The sequence below is a fragment of the Triticum aestivum genome, chromosome 7B, assembly GCF_018294505.1.
Source record: "Triticum aestivum cultivar Chinese Spring chromosome 7B, IWGSC CS RefSeq v2.1, whole genome shotgun sequence".
NCBI lineage: Eukaryota > Viridiplantae > Streptophyta > Magnoliopsida > Poales > Poaceae > Triticum > Triticum aestivum.
This window is the reverse complement of record NC_057813.1, coordinates 108,284,758-108,302,320: the sequence shown is the minus strand read 5'-3', so window position 1 is coordinate 108,302,320 and position 17,563 is coordinate 108,284,758.

The following is a 17,563-nucleotide window of genomic DNA, read 5'->3' as shown; positions in this document are numbered from 1 at the left end:
GTCCATCACATCATTCTCCTAATGATGTGATCCCGTTATCAACGACATCCAATGTCCATAGCCAGGAAACCATGACTATCTATTGATCACAACGAGCCAGTCAACTAGAGGCTCACTAGGGACATATTGAGGTCTATGTATTCACACGTGTATTATGATTTACGGATAATACAGTTATAGCATGAATCAAAGACAACTATCATGAAAAAAGAAATATAATAATAATCCTTTTATTATTGCCTCTAGGGCATATTTCCAATAGTCTCCCACTTGCACTAGAGTCAATAATCCAGTTACATTGTGATGAATCGAACACCCATAGAGTTCGCTGATCATGTTTTGCTCGCGAGAGAGGTTTAGTCAACGGATCTGCGACATTCAGATCCGTATGTACTTTGCAAATTTCTATGTCTCCATCTTGAACATTTTCACGGATGGAGTTGAAACGACGCTTGATGTGCCTGGTCTTCTTGTGAAACCTGGGCTCCTTGGCAAGGGCAATAGCTCCAGTGTTGTCACAGAAGAGTTTGAACGGCCCCGACGCATTGGGTATGACTCCTAGGTCGGTGATGAACTCCTTCACCCATATAGCTTCATGATGCCTCCGAGGCTGCCATGTACTCCGCTTCACATGTAGATCCCGCCACCACGCTCTGCTTGCAGCTGCACCAGCTTACTGCTCCACCATTCAACATATACACGTATCCGGTTTGTGACTTAGAGTCATCCAGATCTGTGTCGAAGCTAGCGTCGACGTAACCCTTTACGACGAGCTCTTCGTCACCTCCATAAACGAGAAACATGTCCTTCGTCCTTTTCAGGTACTTCAGGATATTCTTGACCGCTGTCCAGTGTTCCTTGCCGGGATTACTTTGGTACCTTCCTACCAAACTTACGGCAAGGTTTACATCAAGTCTGGTACACAGCATGGCATACATAATAGATCCTATGGCTGAGGCATAGGGGATGACACTCATCTCTTCTTTATCTTTTGCCGTGGTCGGGCATTGAGCTGAGCTCAATTTCACACCTTGCAATACAGGCAAGAACCCTTTCTTGGACTGATCCATTTTGAACTTCTTCAAAATCTTATCAAGGTATGTGCTTTGTGAAAGACCTATGAGGCGTCTCGATCTATCTCTATAGATCTTGATGCCTAATATATAAGCAGCTTCTCCAAGGTCCTTCATTGAAAAACACTTATTCAAGTAGGCCTTAATGCTGTCCAAGAATTCTATATCATTTCCCATCAAAAGTATGTCATCTACATATAATATGAGAAATGCTACAGAGCTCCCACTCACTTTCTTGTAAACGCAGGCTTCTCCATAAGTCTGCATAAACCCAAACGCTTTGATCATCTCATCAAAGCGAATGTTCCAACTCCGAGATGCTTGCACCAGCCCATAAATGGATTGCTGGAGCTTGCATACTTTGCTAGCATTCTTAGGATCGACAAAACCTTCCGGCTGCATCATATATAGTTCTTCCTTAAGATAACCGTTAAGGAATGCCGTTTTGACGTCCATCTGCCATATCTCATAATCATAGTATGCGGCAATTGCTAACATGATTCGGACGGACTTAAGCTTCGCTACGGGAGAGAAAGTCTCATCGTAGTCAATCCCTTGAACTTGCCGATAACCCTTAGCGACAAGTCGAGCTTTATAGATGGTAATATTACCATTCGCGTCCGTCTTCTTCTTAAAGATCCATTTGTTTTCTATCGCTCGCCGATCATCGGGCAAGTCAGTCAAAGTCCATACTTTGTTTTCATACATGGATTCTATCTCGGATTTCATGGCTTCTAGCCATTTGTTGGAATCTGGGCCCGCCATCGCTTCTTCATAGTTCGAAGGTTCACCGTTGTCTAACAACATGATTTCCAGGACAGGGTTGCCGTACCGCTCTGGTGCGGAACGTGTCCTTGTGGACCTACGAAGTTCAGTAGCAACTTGATCCGAAGTACCTTGATCATCATCATTATTTTCCTCTTAGTTGGTGTAGGCATCACAGGAACATCTTCCTGAGCTGCACTACTATCCCGCTCAAGAGGTAGTACTTCATCGAGTTCTACTTTCCTCCCACTTACTTCTTTCGAGAGAAACTCCTTTTCCAGAAAGGATCCGTTCTTAGCGACAAAGATCTTGCCCTCGGATCTTAAGTAGAAGGTATGCCCAATGGTTTCCTTAGGGTATCCTATGAAGACGCATTTTTCCGACTTGGGTTCGAGCTTTTCAGGTTGAAGTTTCTTGACATAAGCATCGCATCCCCAAACTTTTAGAAACGACAGCTTAGGTTTCTTCCCAAACCATAATTCATACGGTGTCGTCTCAACGGATTTTAGATGGTGCCCTATTTAAAGTGAATGTAGCTGTCTCTAGAGCGTATCCCCAAAATGATAGTGGTAAATCGGTAAGAGACATCATAGACCGCACCATATCTAATAGAGTGCGATTACGACGTTCGGACACACCGTTACGCTGAGGTGTTCCAGGCGGCGTGAGTTGTGAAACGATTCCACATTTCCTTAAGTGTGTACCAAATTCGTGACTTAAGTATTCTCCTCCACGATCCGATCGTAGGAATTTTATCTTTCGGTCACGTTGATTCTCTACTTCATTCTGAAATTCCTTGAACTTTTCAAATGTCTCAGACTTGTGTTTCATCAAGTAGACATACCCATATCTACTCAAGTCATCAGTGAGAGTGAGAACATAACGATATCCTCCACGAGCCTCAACACTCATTGGACCGCACACATCGGTATGTATGATTTCCAACAAGTTGGTTGCTCGCTCCATTGTTCCGAAGAACGGAGTCTTGGTCATCTTGCCCATGAGGCATGGTTCGCATGTGTCAAATGATTCATAATCGAGAGACTCTAAAAGTCCATCAGCATGGAGCTTCTTCATGCGTTTGACACCAATGTGACCAAGGCGGCAGTGCCACAAGTATGTGGGACTATCGTTATCAACTTTACATCTTTTGGTATTCACGCTATGAATATGTGTAGTATTACACTCGAGATTCATTAAGAATAAACCATTGACCATCGGAGCATGACCATAAAACATATCTCTCATATAAATCGAACAACCATTATTCTCAGACTTAAATGAGTAGCCATCTCGTATTAAACGAGATCCAGATACAATGTTCATGCTCAAACTTGGCACTAAATAACAATTATTAAGGTTCAAAACTAATCCCGTGGGTAAATGTAGAGGTAGCGTGCCGACGGCGATCACATCGACTCTGGAACCATTCCCGACGCGCATCGTCACCTCGTCCTTCGCCAGTCTCCGCTTATTCCGCAGCCCCTGCTGTGAGTTACAAATATGAGCAACGGCACCGGTATCAAATACCCAGGAGTTACTACGAGTACTGGTAAGGTACACATCAATTACATGTATATCGAATATACCTTTAGTGTTGCCGGCCTTCTTATCCGCTAAGTATTTGGGGCAGTTCCGCTTCCAGTGACCCTTCCCCTTGCAATAAAAGCACTCAGTCTCAGGTTTGGGTCCATTCTTTGACTTCTTCCCGGTAACTGGCTTACCAGGCGCGGCAACCTCCTTGCCGTCCTTCTTGAAGTTCTTCTTACCCTTGCCCTTCTTGAACTTAGTGGTCTTATTGACCATCAACACTTGATGTTCTTTCTTGATTTCAACCTCTGCTGACTTCAGCATGGAAAATACTTCAGGAATGGTCTTTACCATCCCCTGCATATTGTAGTTCATCACAAAGCTCTTGTAGCTTGGTGGGAGCGATTGGAGAATTCTGTCAATGACCGCCTCATCAGGGAGGTTAATATTCAGCTGGGTCATACGGTTGTGCAACCCAGACATCTTGAGTATGTGCTCACTGATAAAACTATTTTCCTCCATCTTACAACTATAGAACTTGTCAGAGATGTCATATCTCTCGACCCGGGCGTGATCTTGGAAAACTAGTTTCAGCTCTTCGAACATCTCATATGCTCTGTGATGCTCAAGACGCTTTTGGAGCCCCGGTTCTAAGCTGTAAAGCATGCCGCACTGAACGAGGGAGTAATCATCAGCACGAGATTGCCAAGCATTCATAATGTCTTGGTTCTCTGGGACGGGAGCGTCACCTAGCGGTCCTTCTAGGACATATTGTTTCCTGGCAGCTATGAGGATGATCCTCAGGTTCCGGACCCAGTCCGTATAGTTGCTGCCATCATCTTTCAGCTTGGTTTTCTCTAGGAACGCGTTGAAGTTCATGTTGACATGAGCGTTGGCCATTTGATCTACAAGACATATTATGCAAAAGGTTTTAGACTAAGTTCATGATAATTAAGTTCATCCAATCAAATTATTTTTAATGAACTCCCACTCAGATTAGACATCCCTCTAGTCATCTAAGTGTTACACGATCCGAGTCGACTAGGCCGTGTCCGATCATCACGTGAGATGGACTAGTCATCGTCGGTGAACATTCTCATGTTGATCGTATCTTCCATACGACTCGTGTTCGACCTTTCGGTCTCCGTGTTCCGAGGCCATGTCTGTACATGCTAGGCTCGTCAAGTTAACCCTAAGTGTTTTTGCATGTGTAAAACTGTCTTACACCCGTTGTATGTGAACGTAAGGATCTATCACACCCGATCATCACGTGGTGCTTCGAAACGACGAACTTTAGCAACGGTGCACAGTTAGGGGGAACACTTTCTTGAAATTGTTATAAGGGATCATCTTATTTACTACCGTCGTTCTAAGTAAACAAGATGCATAAACATAATAAACATCACATGCAATTATATAAAGTAGTGACATGATATGGCCAATATCATATAGCTCCTTTGATCTTCATCTTCGGGGCTCCATGATCATCTTGTCACCGGCATGACACCATGATCTCCATCATCATGATCTCCATCATCGTGTCTTCATGAAGTTGTCACGCCAACGACTACTTCTACTTCTATGACTAACGCGTTTAGCAATAAAGTAAAGTAGTTTACATGGCGTTCTTCAATGACACGCAGGTCATACAAAATAAAGACAACTCCTATGGCTCCTGCCGGTTGTCATACTCATCGACATGCAAGTCGTGATTCCTATTACAAGAACATGATCTCATACATCACAATATATCATTCATCATTCATCACAACTTCTGGCCATATCACATCACATGACAATTGCTGCAAAAACAAGTTAGACGTCCTCTAATTGTTGTTGCATCTTTTACGTGGCTGCAATTGGGTTCTAGCAAGAACGTTTTCTTACCTACGAATAACCACAACGTGATCTTGTCAACTTCTATTTACCCTTCATAAGGACCCTTTTCATCGAATCCACTTCAACTAAAGTGGGAGAGACAGACACCCGCCAGCCACCTTATGCAACTAGTGCATGTTAGTCGGTGGAACCGGTCTCACGTAAGCGTACGTGTAAGGTTGGTCCGGGCCGCTTCATCCCACAATACCGCTGAAGCAAGATAAGACTAGTAGCGGCAAGCAAGTTGACAAGATCTACGCCCACAACAAAATTGTGTTCTACTCGTGCAAAGAGAACTACGCATAGACCTAGCTCATGATGCCACTGTTGGGGAACGTTGCAGAAAATTAAAATTTTTCCTACGGTTTCACCAAGATCCATCTATGAGTTCATCTAAGCAACGAGTCAAGGGGGTGAGTTAGCATCTACATACCACTTGTAGATCGTGTATGGAAGCGTTCGAGGGAGCGGTGATGATGAAGTCGTACTCAACGTGATTCAGATCACCGATGACCAAGTGCTGAACGGACAGCACCTCCGCGTTCAACACACGTACGGTACGGGCGACGTCTCCTCCGTCTTGATCCAGCAAGGAGGAAGGAGAGGTTGAGGAAGACAGCTCCACCGGCAGCACGACGGCATGATGATGGTGGTGCAGTAGTACTCCGACAGGGCTTCGCCAAGCATGTACGGAGGAGGAGAGGTGTTGGGGAGGGGAGGGGCTGCGCCTTGCATTGTGGTATGGCATGCCCTCCCCTCACCCCTCTATATATAGGGGAAGGGGCAAGGGGGGCCGGCCCTCTAGGGGAAACCCTAGAGGGGGGCGGCGGCCAAAGGGAGAAGGGAAGAGGGGTGGCTTGCCCCCCAAGCTAGGGGGGCGCCCCCTTCCCTTGCCCTAGCCGCATGGGCCTAGGTGGGGAGGCGCGCCCAGCCCACTAGGGGCTGGCTCCCTCTCCCACACAGCCCATGTGGCCCCCCGGGAGGGGTGGCCCCTCCCGGTGGACCCCCGGAAACCTTACGGTGGCCCCGGTACAATACCGGAATGCCCCCGAAACTTTCCGGTGTCCGTTTAACCACTTTCCATATATAAATCTTTACCTCCGGACTATTCCGGAACTCCTCGTGACGTCCGGGATCTCACCCGGGACTCCGAACAACTTTCGGTAATCACATACAAGTCTTCCTAATAACCCTAGCGTCACCGAACCTTAAGTGTGTAGACCCTACGGGTTCGGGAGACATGCAGACATGACCGAGATGCTCTCAGGTCAATAACCAACAGCGGGATTTGGATACCCATGTTGGCTCCCACATGCTCCTCGATGTTGTCATCGGATGAACCACGATGTCAAGGGTTCAAGTAACCCCGTATACTATTCCCTTTGTCAGACGGTATGTTACTTGCCCGAGACTCGATCGTCGGTATCCCAGTACCTCGTTCAGTCTCGTTACCGGCAAGTCACTTTACTCGTACCGTAATGCATGATCCCGTGACCAGACACTTGGCCACCTTGAGCTCATTATGATGATGCACTACCGAGTGGGCCCAGTGATACCTCTCCGAAACACGGAGTGACAAATCCCAGTCTCGATCCATGTCAACCCAATAGACACTTTCGGAGATACCTGTAATGCACCTTTATAGTCACCCAGTTACGTTGTGACGTTTGATACACCCAAAGTACTCCTACGGTATCCAGGAGTTACATGATCTCATGGTCTAAGGAAGAGATACTTGACATTGAAAAAGCTCTAGCAAAACGAACTACACGATCTTGTGCTATGCTTAGGATTGGGTCTTGTCCATCACATCATTCTCCTAATGATGTGATCCCATTATCAACGACATCCAATGTCCATAGCCAGGAAACCATGACTATCTATTGATCACAATGAGCCAGTCAACTAGAGGCTCACTAGGGACATATTGAGGTCTATGTATTCACACGTGTATTATGATTTCCGGATAATACAGTTATAGCATGAATCAAAGACAACTATCATGAACAAAGAAATAATAATAATAATCCTTTTATTATTGCCTCTAGGGCATATTTCCGACACTCGGTACGTTCCCTGTCAACACAATACCTGCCATGGTTTTGTTTGATTCTGGAGCTTCTCACTCATTCATTTCGAAGAGTTTTGCTTTGCAAAATAATTTTTCGATGCTTCCCTTGGAAAAATCCATGGTCATCAAGTCCCCTGGGATTAAGCAAATGACCTAGAGTTACTGTCAAGGTGTGGTTATTGAATTCGAAGGATTGAAGTTTTACGCCAACCTTATTGTATTGGGAAGTAAAGGACTGGATGTCATCCTAGGGATGGATTGGTTAACCACCAACAAAGGTTTTATTGACTACTTCAACCGGACCGTAATTCTCACACACCATCACGGGAAGACAATAAAAGTTTCAGCCAAAGAGAGACAAATATCTCGGCAACCGAGATTAAACAAGGTGGATGTTTGTGAGTTGAACAAGGTTCCAGTAGTATGTGAATTTCCAGACGTATTTCCAGAAGAACTACCAGGCATGCCACCAGACCGAGAGATAGAATTCAGCATTGAGCTAGCATCCGGAACCGCTCCCATTTACAAGAAACCATACAGAATGGCACCATCCGAGTTGATAGAATTGAAGAAGCAAATAAAAGAATTATTGGAGAAAGGATACATACGGGCCAGTTCCTCACCTTGGGGTTCTCCAATTTTATTTGCCAAGAAAAAGGATGGGACACTGAGATTGTGTATAGACTATCGAGCTCTTAACATGGTCACAATCAAGAACAAATACCCAATGCCACGGATAAATGATTTATTTGATCAGCTCGCTCAGGCCAACGTCTTCTTAAAAATTGACTTAAGATCGGGATACCACCAATTAGAAGTGCGAACAGAAGATATCCCCAAGACAGCATTCACCTCCAGATATGGACTGTATGAGTTCACAGTAATGCCATTTGGATTAGCAAACGCCCCCGCATATTTTGTTCACCTCATAAACAAAGTATTTATGAAGTATATGGACAAGTTTGTTGTGGTATTCATCGATGATATTCTGATATACTCCAAGACACCAGAAGAGCACGCCGAACATCTCAGAATTGTACTAGGAGAACTCAAGAAACATCAACTGTACGCCAAGTTCAGCAAATGTGAATTTTGGCTAAGACAGGTGGGTTTTCTGGGCCACATACTAACCCAAGAAGGTATTGCTGTAGACCCGGAAAAGGTCAAGGACGTACTTGGCTGGAAACCACCAGCTAACGTAACGGACGTACGAAGTTTCTTGGGAATGACAGGATATTACCGGAGATTTATTGAAGGATTCTCCACCATAGCAAAGCCAATGACGCAGTTACTCAAGAAAGACAAGAAGTTTGAATGGACAGAAGCCTGTGAGAAAAGCTTCCAAGAACTGAAAAGGAAATTAACAACGGCACCAGTATTAATTGTGCCAGACATACACAAGAATTTTGAGGTATATTGTGACGCATCCCGGAAGGGCCTCGGATGCGTATTGATGCAAGAAGGCAAGGTAGTTGCGTATGTCTCCAGACAACTCCGCAAGCATGAGGAAAATTATCCTACTCATGACTTGGAGTTGGCAGCAGTCATCCATGCACTCAAAGAATGGAGACACTTTCTTCTTGGAAATCGTTGTGAAATATACACAAACCATAAGAGCCTCAAGTGTATTTTCACACAGCCAGAACTCAATCTACGGCAACGATGCTTGTTGGAATTAGTGAAGGATTATGATGTTGGAATCCACTATCACCCAGGAAAAGCAAATGTAGTGGCAGATGCCCTTAGTCGGAACCCCAGCTCGGACAACGAAGGTATGCCAAATTTGAGACCAGAATTTCAACAGGAATTTGCCAAGCTCAATTTAATAATGGTCACCGAAGGCAGTATGTCAAATTTGGAAATACAGCCTACCCTGATAGAAAAGATTAAGGAGGCTCAGCATGGACACCCCAGCATTGATGGCATAAAAAGGAAAGTGAGTTTGGGCAAGGCCTCAGAATTCAACATAGACGAGCAGGGAATATTGTGGTACGGAGAAAGAATTTGCGTACCAAATATCAAGGACCTCAAATAACATATTCTAGCTGAAAGCCACACCGCTCCGTATTCAATCCATCCTGGAGGAACAAAATGTACAAATATCTTTAGGAATTTTTTTGGTGGCACGGTATGAAGAGAGACATAGCCACGTTCATTGCATGTTGTGACTCTTGTCAACGCATCAAGGCCGAGCACCAAAAACCAGCCGGGCTATTACAGCCAAACAAGATACCCGAGTGGAAGTGGGACGAGATAGGAATGGATTTCATTGTTGGACTACCACGGTCATGACACGGAAATAATGCCATATGGGTCATAACCGACAGATTAACTAAGGTGGTACATTTTATCCCGGTGAAGACAACTCACACCACTCAGAAGCTGGCCAGACTTTATCTTGCCTGTATCGTCTGCCTGCATGGAGTCCCAAAGACTATAATATCTGACAGAGGCACACAATTCGTCTCTAGATTTTGGGATCACCTACAACAGGCACTGGGAACCCAACTAGCATTCAGTACCGCATACCACCCCCAGACTGATGGGCAAACTGAACACGTAAATCAAATTCTAGAAGACATGCTGAGAGCATGTGTCCTCACCTATGGAACCAGTTGGGAAGAAAGCTTGCCATATGCAGAGTTCGCATACAACAACAGTTATCAAGCCAGCCTACAAATGGCACCATTTGAAGCTCTGTACGGGCGAAGATGCCGTACACCGCTAAATTGGTCAGAAACCGGAGACAGCCATATCTTCGGCCCAGATATGCTCAAGGAGGCCGAGGAAAAAGTTAAGATGATTAGGGATCGACTCAAGACAGCTCAAAGTCGACAAAAGAGTTATTACGATCGAAAGCATCAGGGAATCAGTTTTGAACCCGGAGAGTTTGTGTACCTAAGGGTTTCTCCTATGAGGGGTCTGCAACAATTCAAGGTTAAGGGAAAGCTAGCACCAAGATTCATCAGACCATTCTGTATAGTGGCCCGAAGAGGCACGGTAGCCTACCAGCTAGACTTACCCGAAGATTTATCCGATGTCCACGACGTGTTCCACGTCTCGCAGTTGAGGAAGTACGTAAGCAACCCAGAGAAGCAAGTATCACATGAAAACATTGACGTGCAACCAGACCTCACCTACCGGGAGCGTCCAATAAAAATATTAGAGGAGTCTGAAAGGAGGACCCGACAGAAAACCATCAAGTTTTTCATAGTTCAGTGGAGCAATCACACCGAGAATGAAGCAACTTGGGAAAGAGAGGATTTTCTTCGGACAGAGCACCCACACCTGTTTAAGGATCAGCTGAAATCTCGGGGACGAGATTTTTTCCTAAGGGGGTAGGTGCTGTGACACTCCAAAAATTTTTGTTTTTGCTTTCAGCAAAAGTCTTGCTTGGTTTGAAGAAGGTCATTTAAACCCTTCCTAAAAACCTCTCTTCTGAGTTTCCCTTCTCAAAAACATTGCTTGGATTTTATTTTCTTTTAAAAAGAAACCCTAGTGGTTTTGGAGCTAGTCCTTTTGTTTTGATCCATCCATGTTTTTACCATGCCTCTTGTGGTAAATTATCCCAAAACCCCTCCTTCCACTTTGGGGCAATCCAAACATTCTGTCCCAACAAGTTAAATCCATTTTTGGATTTTTATCCAATTATTTTTCTCCCCAAAACAATTCTGCCATATATTCTAAGCCTAGATGCTCTACAAAGGAAGTGCCTAATTTCCTTTGAATTTTGATCTCAAACCAACTCCTCTCGATAGTCCTTAGCACCCACAACCTAGAACCATCAAGATCCACTCTTCCTCTTTTCAAAATTTTCAAGTTTCTTCCTCTGCAAGTTTGGACCAGATTTGTAAAATTTGGTGAAATTCATATCTCCTCTTCCCCAAAAATTCTACCAAAATTCAGGCAGCCCTCAGATGCAATGAGAGACCACCACACCAAAGATCAGCCCCAGATAAATTCCCCACATGCCAAAACCATTTCGTCGAACACTTGGCCGGCACTGTTCCTGTGCATTTTCAGAAAGTTCAGAAGATTCAGAGTTGCAGTGTCGTTTTTCGTCAGAATGTTGTCACTAATCACCCGTGCACCCTGGCGCTTTGCACACAGCTCCTTCTCCCTAGCCAGAGCACCGCACGCCCGCTTGGACGGACGCAGGCGTCGGTGGCGGCGAGCATCCTCAACGCCGGCAGCCTCTGCGGTGGCAGAGCCACCCGTGGCGGCCAAACGGAGCCAGCATCGGCCTGTTACGCCGTTCTGCGCCGCCCAATGCTCCCTAGCCCTCCGCGTGGCCTCATGCATGCCAGCGCATCCCCGTAGCACCGTCGCCGTGGCTGGCAAGCACAGGGCGCGCCCTCTGCCGCCGACGGGCTCGCGCCGCCCCGTTCCGTCGAATCCACCCAGGACTCCTAATCCAAGCTCGTTTAGCATCAAAACGGAACCAGTGGAACTCCACGTTGACGCCCAACTCCCTAAACCTCCCCGACCAAGCTCTGCGCTGCCGTAACCATCGCCAGAGAACTCCGTTCACGGCCACCGCCTCGGATCACCTATAAAAAGGAGCCCCGAGCTCTCTCTCGAGCACGCACCACCACTGCACCTCACCAACACTCCGCCAAGCCACTAGGAGGACCACGAGGAGGTCTCCTCCCCCAACTCCGGCCGCCCCGATCCGCTTCGTCCACTAGCTCAATTCACTCTGGTGAGGCCATCCCCGACGCCCAAACCTCGTCAGTAGCCACCTCGAGCACCCAGTGAGCTAACCCAAGCTTCGATTTGACCTTCGCAGCCCTCCCCGACGAGTTCCAACTCCACCCGAGCCGCCGTCCGCCGGAGCAAGGGCCACCGTCGACGTGGTGCTCGCCGGCGACCACCACCACCACCCGCCGACGCAGAAGGACACGCTGATCACTCTGGTACCGCCCGATCCCCCTGCCTCGCCGTGGATCGCCGTCGGCGACCACCGCAGCTCTCAGGCGCCGGCAGACTCTGTTCTTCCCCGTTTAAAAATTTAAACCTGGCGTGTGGGACCCCCTCGTCGGAGTTTTCTCCTTTTCCGAATTGTTTTTTGTTTTATTCAGTTGACCCCCTGGAAACTTTCTGTTTCATTACAGATGGGTCCCTGGTTTTAAAACCTTTATAACTTTTAAACAGAAATTGATTTTTGATTGATTCTTTTTCTGTCATCTTTATTTTTCTGTCTAGTTTTTTGTCATATTTATTTGAAAAATATTTGGAACACTTTTCTGTGCACACGCGGTATTTACGATAAGTACGTATTTTTCTTATACCGTAGATATCGGAGGAGGTGACGGAGCCGCGAACTTTGCCAAGTTAGACTCCGACTACTCCGAACCAGGCAAGCATGTTTGATCTTTTGATATGATGAGTGGTTGCATGTTTGCATTTAGTAGTATCATGGCATGTTTATGAACATTTCGTTGAATGTTATATTTCATGCAAAAATGAGGCAAGTGAGTTTCGGAAATCCATATGTTGTTGGATATAAATTTGCATGGCCATGTGATGGCATGAGAATGGGTAAGATGGCAGTGTTGTGGCATGCCAGTCTATTTGACTTTAGTGTCAACGTGAATCAAATCACATTCCCATTCATTTCCCTTCCCGTACTACCACATGTTTTCCGCAAGGAATATGGCTTAGTAAGTTGCAAACCACTTTCCTGGTACACACCAAATAGAGAGGCCGTGATGAGGATTCCATGGCCCTGGATTAAAGCCCGTCATTCGGTCAGGGGGCATGGGTGTTTCCGGTTGGGACCGAGAGGGGGGCACCCCTTAGAGCGCGCGTATAGAAATTTGATCCCATGCTATTCGAGGTTGTGACCTCCCCGTCTCAAAGTTTTTCTTGGACGTTGTCTAGGGTGATTCCTGACATCGTGAGGTGGAATGGGTGTGTACTGGTTAGATGTGTTTCTACCGAAATACCATAAACGAAACTAGTCCCTTGTGACTACGAAAATCCGTTGGCTGTGGGCAGTTAGTACAAACTCTGCAGAGTCAAAAATCCCTTGAATCATCTTGTACATGTCCAAGTACTGTCTTGTAAAATGTCAGTCCCAGTGACAAACTCCGGTGAGCCACATGAGTGTTAAGTTCGGTTAAAAGTTTATTCTTGTGGATGGACTAACTTGTTATTTATTTTTGATATAAGCCCTTTCTGCGATGTCGCTCAGACGTCCGACTGTGGCACACTTGTTATTTACCTTTGATATAAGCCCTTTCTACGATGTCGCTCAGACGTCCGACTGTGGCACACTTGTTATTTATTTTGATATAAGCCCTTTCTGTGATGTCGCTCAGACGTCCAACTGTGGCATATTTGTTATTTACTTTCGAGATAAGCCCTTTCTGCGATGTCGCTCAGACATCCGATTGTGGCACTCTTGTTATTTATTTTTGATTAAGCCCTTTCTGTGATGTCGCTCAGACGTCCGACTGCGGCACGCTTGTCATTTACTGTTCAATATAAGCCCTTTATGCGGTGTCGCTTAGACGCCCGACTGCGGCATGATTATTTATTTGTTTACCTTTCGAGGCGTCGCTCCAGACACCCGATCAGTTTTTCTTTTGTTTTATTGGGATTTCGGGAGGACTACCACCCGACTTCCTTTTTACTTATCATGTCGTGCAAGTATTTATTATTTGAATGAGCATTATTATTTTGCTCATGACACATTCATGCATGCATTTGTTATATCTTTTGTTCGAACTGTCTTGCGAGTACTTTCAAAGTACTCACCTGGCTTGTTGATTTGGCCAGATGTTGATGAAGGCGATCTCATGGATGAAGAGTTCGATAGCGAGTCCGACGCCTAGAGGAGTCCCAGTCAGTCTCGTGCGATCCTGGATTTGGTCACTGTATTATATCCGCTTCCGCCATCCCAGAAATAAATTCATCAAGCTCACCTTGACGTTCGATGAGCTGCCAGTTTAGGAGTCATGTTATCCACCACCAGTTTTATATCGAGTCAGTAGCATGTCACCATACCCTTGTGCCATAACCACCCTTATGTACAATATTGGCGTGTTTATAATAAATTGCTGAGCAGCCTCAGCTCAACCCTGTAATATATTTGATACTACTCGTCTTCTGTATTCAAGTATTTGTCTACCAGTAAGGATAACTCTTCTTATACTGGAATCAAGAAATCGATTTCTCAATAAGTATTTTATTGAAAAACCGGCCGTGACATGCAAGCATCTCGGAGTTGGAATATACGCTTTGATAAGTTGATCAAATCATATAGTTTTATGCGTACTTGCAGTGAAGCATGTATTTATAATAAAGTGAGTGGGAGCACCACAGCCTTTCTGATAAGTATATGTGAGTGACATATTGTTGATCAGAAATGATGTAGAATTTTTCTGGAAAGCATAAAGAAGTGTTTGAAAGGAGTTCTTTAAAAGAAAGACCTCAGTAAAGCTACTTACATATTGAGCATCAAGATCTATTGAGATAGATCAAGACGCTTGATAAGATTTTCAATGAGTACATACCTTGACAAGATTTTGAAGTAGTTCAAAATGGAACAGTCAAAGAAAGAGTTCTTGCCTGTGTTGCAAAGGTATGAAATTGAGTAAGACTCAAATCCCGACCACGGCAGAAAATAGAAAGAGAATGAAAGTCATTTCCTATGCATCAGTCATAGGTTCTATAAAAGTATGCCATGCTATGGACCAGACCTATTGTATACTCTGCCCTGGTTTGGCAAGGGAGTACAATAGTGATCTAAGAGTAGATCACTGTACAGCGGTCAAGAATATCCTTAGTGAGGACTAAGGAAATATTTCTCGATTATGAAGATGATAAAAGAGCCCGTCGTAAATAGTTACATTGGTGCAAGCTTTTACACCGATCCAGATGACTCTAAGTCTCTATCTGGATACATATTGAAAGTGGGAGCAATTAGCTAGAGTAGCTCCGTGCAGAGCATTGTAGACATAAAATATTTGCAAAATATATACGGCTCTGAATGTGATAGACCCGTTGACTAAACTTCTCTCACTAGGAAAACATGATCATACCTTAGTACTCTTTGGGTGTTAATCACATAGCGATGTGAACTAGATTATTGACTCTAGTAAACCCTTTTGGGTGTTGATCACATGACGATGTGAACTATTGGATATTAATCACATACATATGTGAATATTGGTGTTAAATCACATGTCGATGTGAACTAGATTATTGACTCTAGTGCAAGTGGGAGACTGAAGGAAATATGCCCTAGAGGCAATAATAAAGTTATTATTTATTTCCTTATATCATGATGAATGTTTATTATTCATGCTAGAATTGTATTAACCAGAAACATGATACATGTGTGAATACATAGACAAACTAAGTGTCACTAGTATGCCTCTACTTGACTAGCTCGTTTATCAAAGATGGTTATGTTTCCTAGCCATGGATAAAGAGTTGTCATTTGATTAACGGGATCACATCATTAGGAGAAAGATGTGATTGACTTGACCCATTCTGTTAGCTTAGCACTTGATCGTTTAGTATGTTGCTATTGCTTTCTTCATGACTTATACATGTTCCTATGACTATGAGATTATGCAACTCCCGTTTACCGGAGGAACACTTTGTGTGCTACCAAACGTCACAACGTAACTGAGTGATTATAAATGTGCTCTACAGGTGTCTCCGAAGGTACTTGTTGGGTTGGTGTATTTCGAGATTAGGATTTGTCACTCCGATTGTCGGAGAGGTATCTCTGGGCCCTCTCGGTAATACACATCACTATAAGCCTTGCAAGCAATATGACTAATGAGTTAGTTGCAAGATGATGTATTACATAACGAGTAAAGAGACTTGCCGGTAACGAGATTGAACTAGGTATTGAGATACCAACGATCAAATCTCGGGCAAGTAACATACCGATGACAAAAGGGAACAACGTATGTTGTTATGCGGTTTGACCGATAAAGATCTTCGTAGAATATGTAGGAGCCAATGTGAGCATCCAGGTTCCGCTATTGGTTATTGACCGGAAACAGTTCTCAGTCATGTCTACATTGTTCTCGAACCCGTAGGGTCCGCACGCTTAAGGTTTCGATGACAGTTATATTATGAGCTTATGTGTTTTGATGTACCTAAGTTTGTTCGGAGTCCCTAATGTGATTACGGACATGACGAGGAGTCTCGAAATGGTCGAGACATAAAGATTGATATATTGGAAGCCTACATTTGGATATCGGAAGTGTTCCAGGTGAAATCGGGATTTTACCGGAGTACCGAGGGGTTACCGGAACCCCTCGGGGGCTTAATGGGCCATAGTGGGCCTTAGTGGAGAAGAGGAGAGGTGGCCAGGGCAGGGCCGCGTGCCCCTCCCCTCCTAGTCCGAATAGGACAAGGAGAGGGGGGCGGCGCCCCCCTTTCCTTCCTCTCTCTCCCTCCTCTTTCCCCCTTCTCCAAGTCCAACAAGGAAGGAGGGATTCCTACTCCCGGTGGGAGTAGGACTCCCCATGGCGCGCCTCCTCCCGGGCCGGCCGCCCCCTCCCCCTGGCTCCTTTATATATGAGGGCAGGGGTGCACCTCTAGACACAACAATTGATCATTGATCTCTTAGCTGTGTGCGGTGCCCCCCTCCACCATAGTCCTCCTCGATAATATTGTAGCGGTGCTTAGGCGAAGCCCTGCGAGGATAGAACATCAAGATCGTCACCACGCCGTCGTGCTGACGGAACTCTCCCTTGACACTCGGCTGGATCGGAGTTCGAGGGACGTCATCGAGCTGAACGTGTGCTAGAACTCGGAGGTGCTGTAGTTTCGGTGCTTGATCGGTCGGGCCGTGAAGACGTACGACTACATCAACCGCGTTGTGCTAACACTTCCGCTTTCGGTCTACGAGGGTACGTGGGCGGCGGGGAAGCCACGGGGGAGGGAGGAAGCGACAATGATGAATGGTTGACGTCGCTCAATGGCCACCTATAGAAGGAGACAGATGGTGGAGCAAGCTAGGCGCGGGGCAACATGAGCTCAGGTGTCTCGACCATAGCAGCGGTCAGAAGGGCCCATGATGAGGATTGGTGCGACCGTGAATGGAATGACGACAATGAACGTGATGGCAGTAGCCGACAACCGCGCATTATGGTCATTTGGTGGCACAAGGTGGTTGTTGCTTGTGAAACTTCATTAAGACACACAAGAAAACTAAGGTATATAGTACTCTCTCTATATATTTCTTGTGTGGACATGACCTCGCTGTGATTGACTC